The sequence below is a fragment of the Etheostoma cragini genome, chromosome 17, assembly GCF_013103735.1.
Source record: "Etheostoma cragini isolate CJK2018 chromosome 17, CSU_Ecrag_1.0, whole genome shotgun sequence".
NCBI classification, from domain to species: Eukaryota; Metazoa; Chordata; class Actinopteri; order Perciformes; family Percidae; genus Etheostoma; species Etheostoma cragini.
Window position 1 is genome coordinate 6,104,137 of NC_048423.1, and position 5,585 is coordinate 6,109,721.

Below are 5,585 nucleotides of genomic sequence, written 5' to 3' on the forward strand. Positions count from 1 at the left end.
TGTTTGGGCTACTAGCGGCTTCATGTCGTTTCCAATATTGCACACTGTTACTTTAAAAAACAAGACAATATATATATACAACAAAAGTTTTTATTTAGCTTTAGCTTTTCAAGTAGCGCATCAAACCCTCCCAAACTTCCCGGTCTTCTTCCTCTGCAACCTGTGACAGTGTCCACCCGGGTCTGAACTCCATCAGAATTCCCAAACTCAGTTTTTTTTTAGCGGTGATTTTTGTTGCTTCCTTCAGCTTCCTTTGAAACAAAACATTTCTTCTGGCTGCGGCAGGTAGCCGACGTGCTGTTGTGAGTCGCGCTGAAAATTACGTCATGGCTTTACTCAATCTGCAATGGAAAACGGAAGCATAATGGGCCGAGGCGAGCTGTGAAAACGCCATTAGCTACAGAGTGAGACATCACACTTTTATACAATCTTTGTTGGGAGTCCCACATGCGCAGGAGCTAGGTAAGGACCACTACCCAATCAGATGCAGAGTATGAGGGAATGTCCCGCTAGCAGCTATGCAAGCATTATAACGTGTTACAAAGGGACACACGTTCGTCACGGAAGTAAAGGGCAGGACTACAATACAGCTGCTTAGAGCAGTTTGTGAACAGTGTTTTCTGTGGAAGATGGTAAGTCTCTTTGGGGTGAACCTTGGGCTTTTTCACTTTGCTATAAATCTATAACAAGCACAAAAAGATATATAACAAAATAAAGGAAAGGGAAAAAGCAAAATATGAGCACTTTAATGTAACTTGTGTTGTCATGGGTCATATCCACAATTATAGACAATTTAACCATTGTTCCATAAACAAGCTTAGGCCATTGTCCTAAACTTATGAATTCTGTATTTTATAACCTGTACTATATACAGTATATGTTAATGTAATGTTATATAAATGATGATACAAGCTTATTACCTTGAAGGAATCCACAAGCTGGAATGTTGGATCTTTTTTTAGTCCTTTAACCCTTGTATTGTCCTTTCATCTTAAAAAATGTTTCCTTATTCAACATTTCTTCCCCCTAGGATTCCTGCACTTTTTGTTGAATTTCGTGTTATGCTTTTCCCCCGCTACTACCAACTAATACGAGTTTTACACTTATTCTTGGGATTCATGTTAAAAAAAAAATCAATGAAAGTAGTGTCCTGTCCTTTATTTTACTTGAGAAGAGCGATAAATGGAACCATCCATGTTCATTTTTGCTAATTTGGTTGAAAGAAATCAAAATATCTGATAAAGACATTTTTGGGGAAAATGGGTCAAATTTGACCCAAAGACAACAGAAGGGTTAATATAGTAAAAAAAAACTGCATCATTGCTTTTCTATGCAAAAATTGTGTTTATCAATTATAGTATTGATTACATTCAGTGATCACATCAGCTGACTGTTGAGTTTTAAAACTTCAATAGCTGGGATAAAATTTTGGATTTAGTGGCTATTCAAGTTCTCAGTATGATGGATTCATTTACTGATGGGTTAACACCTCATGCACCAGGTTATTTCGCCACCTAGACATCAGATAAATATGGTAAAACACACAAGCTTTGTTTTGAAGGAGGCCACAGGCTGGAATGTTGAATTTTTTTTTTTTTTTTAATCTGCTGGGCTGGTGGTTATGGCGCAGTGGATATGACACATGCTTTTTGTGTGGGGGATCTGGGTAGATTCTCACTGCGATAAATCAACCAATGTGTCCCTGAGTAAGACACTCAAACCCTAGTTGCTCCAGAGGCATGTAACCTCTGATATGTAGCATTGTAAGTCGCTTTGGATAAAAGCGTCAGCTAAATGACATGTAATGTGAAAAAAAGCTGTTTAAAATACCAAAAACTTTTCTTCGTTATTATTTTTCTCTACAGATCAGCACAAGTTAGCAGAGTAAACACAGAGTTAAGTGTCTTGACTGCTTTTTCTATGTATGAAATCCCCTGTATGGCTGATCCTCTCTGCAGAGTGCAGCAATCACGGCTTGCCTTGCCCTCTACTCTTCAAACACAAGAGCACTTGAAAAGCTGATTTCCTGCTCCTTTGAGGGAGCAGGTTTCTTTTGTCAACTGAGGACCAAAGCCAAAACAATAATTGTTGGCAAATCAGTGCCTGAAAATATACAGCGCTCATTTGATTTACATGCAATTTCCATAAGTTTGCTGTAATAGCCTCCTTAAAATCGTGCAATTTCACTATAGATTTTTATTGAATGTTTGTGTGGGCAAATCATCTTAATTTCCTGGGTATAATTGTGTGTGCGTGTGTATGTGTGTGTGTGTGTGTGTGTGTGTGTGTATATGTGTGAGTGTGTCTGAGTGTGTGTACACATTTTAACGCATGTTATGTGAGGGGGCAAGCTGCTCCCCCTGCTTAATGGGATTAGCGTCATTAACCAACTGTTTACTAAATGGGAGAGGACATGAGGACCTCTCTTCTGCTTTGTCACCAACTCTCCCTCTTTCTGTCTTTGTCTCTCATTCGCTCTCTTTTTCTCTCTCCCTTCTCTCTCTCGCTGTCTCTGATCCCTAATCAGCGAGACGGCCTAGAAGTGCCTTGGGGCTGAATACGAATATGCACAGCTGCCCAATCCAGATTACTATCACACACAGGATTGCGCTTGATGTACAAATTTATAAACACACAACCACACACACACACGCACACACATAAGACAGTGCATATAAATACAGTAGGCTATGCATGGATGTATTTCATTCACATGCATGGCCAACATTTGCTGACACATGCATTTTCCAAGTGTACGTCATGCTATGAATATATCTCACACACGCACACACACACATGCACACACACACACACACACACACAGACATAACCACACACACACACACACACACACACACACACACACACACTAGGTTCTGATCACATGTAACATCCAGTTGCAGATATATGCTTGAGCACACCCACTACTTTTAGTGTGTCTGTATGTTAGTGTCAGGGGGGCATGTGCTTTGGCTATATATCACTAGTCATCAGGAAGTGATAAAGCTGTAATTTGAAAAAAGAGATGGGATGAATGTCACCATGGTAAAAATTTGTTGACAACATGGGACTTTTGTGCTGTAATAGTCTCAGGATTTCCATATTTATGTCTTACTTACTGCATTTTTAGTTAATTCACAAATATTTGTATATTCATAGTAATGAAATAGTCCCTATTTTTCTCTTCTTTGGTAAACTTGGCCTCAATGTCTCTCCCATATCATATTTGAAATAAATCTTCAAGTGTAAACCCTCTTTTACCATTTATGAAGAGCACAAGTTTAGGATTTTAATCTGTCATACAACCACAGTCATTGGCCACTGAGCAGCTTCACTAGAGTGGTTGGACATCAATGCTTTACTCATGGGCACCTTAAGAGTAGGTAGTGAAGGAATGTCAAGCCACTGTTTCACTTCTCCTTGCAGATTTATATTGCCAGTCTAACATTGAACCGACAACCTTCCACTCGCAAATCTGCTTCTGTAAATTTCAGGCTACAGTGGCTTTAAGATGTGAGAGGATACAGAATCCTTTGCACTCCAGTAATGTTTTAGTTTAATTACAGTGCTATAAAAAGGTTGGCCTGATTTGGTAAATTAGAGCCCTGGCTAAGTGCACCCACTGTGCTGGATCATCAGTAGTCTCACACCCCCACCTAGTGGGAGAGAGGCGTTCTGCTGTCAAACATGGGAGAAACACGGACGGAGAGGGAGCTAGTAATGGAGAAAAAAAACTTACAGTCCTGGTTCTGATACAAACTGTTTGCAAAATCCAGCGTCTTAAAAAAAGTTATAAGTTAAAAACTTATAAGTATACGTATACGTAAAGTATTTCTCTTGTTGGAGTGGAACTAATCCTCTTATTTAATAAATCCCTCCCTGATATGAGTGTGATATGTTAGGCCTACATTATTTCTGCGCGTCTGTAACTCTGTGCCATATGATTAGCGTAAGTAATTAATTTTCTCTCTCTCTAGTGAAGCGGCTTCCAACTGTTTCCTTCCTGCCATTACAGTGATGAAATACGCACATCTAGAAAAATATCAAGCATACTCTGTGGTGTCCGACTGCTACTTGGCCAATGCACAGCACCAAGTGACAAAGGCAACCTCAATGGCTATTGAAATGGCAATAAACGGATTGATTTCCTGAGTGAGCTTTACAGTAAGGTGACCCTGAACTCTGGGCATACATGCAATTTTTGTTTTCTCTCTGAGATCTCTCTGAGTCTCTCTTTGACTGATATTGGGAGAAGAGTTCAGCTGGAAAAAAATCGTTTAACAAAACAAGGAGGATCTTCTCCCTGAATGGCCAAAGATAAGGCCACCACCACTGTTTCTGCATCTACCTCATCTTCATCTGTCCCAGCTCTTTCTCTGTCTTCCCTTTTTGTCACTGTAGATGACCTGTGTGTCATTGCTACACCTCGTATCAGAAAGCATTCAGCGTGCTAAAGTGCCCTTTGTTTAAATGCTAAACCTGTACCATCTCTCAGCTCCTACCAGGGGTCTTTGATGACTTTGCCGGGTCTGGCCAAGAATCAGAAAACATTCTCCACAGCAATCAACTTTGCAGCAATAACTCAAATACAGTTATGCAGTGGTTGGGATTCAGTTATCCAAATCACAACCTTATACTGTTTTACAAAGCTTAATCTGTCATTACATCACAGAGCAACTTGCAGATGACATTAAACATCAGCAAGCATTAGGTTTCTGATCCCACTCTGCAACAAGGTACGGTGAGAAAATCTTTCTTTGTTTCACAAAAACATCTCACTATTTTGCTTTGATAGACACAGCATGATGTAACCCTCATATACTAATGCAATGTGTGTGTAAGGTAAAAGAACCTTGTGTACCTTATGTAAACTGAGTAACTGAAGTATCAGGTAAAGCTTAGCTACCTCTATTTTTTGTTCAGAATCATGTTTCTGTAAAGTGAAATAGCTGAAAGACCACACTGTTAAGAGGTCTAAGCCAGTCAGAGAGGGAGGCTAGCAAACAACACACTAATGCAAACCAGCTAAACCAGAGATTGTTAATTAAAGATCAAAATTCAACCAGTCTGACCCACATATTGTAGTGTGTTTGTGTATGTGTGTGTGTTAGCACTGTGAGATCCTAGCTTGCTCTACCACAGAATGGGTATGTGTCCATTATTGATGACATCATTGAAATATGCACAAGGACAAAATAGGCGATGCTGTGGAAGGTTTTAAGTGATAATGCTTTATGTGTGCGTGTGTGAGTGCATGTGTTTCACGTAGACTTTCAGATGTCTCCTGCTGCATTTCATTAAAGGATTACAGAGAAATTTGAGAAACTTTTAAAAACTTTCCAACTGTGCTGTTTGGTATTCTATTAATACACTTTGAATTATATTTGATGTGGTTGTTATCCATTAGTTCAGATGAATATTTAAGTAATCTTACAGCAATCTTAATCCCTGTCTAAATTTGAATTCAAGTGTGTGTGTGTGTGTGTGTGTGTGTGTGTGTCTGTGTGTGTCTGTGTGTTTGTGTGTGTGTTTGTGTGTGTGTGTGTGTGTGTGTGTGTGTGTGTGTGTGTGTGTGTGTGTGTGTG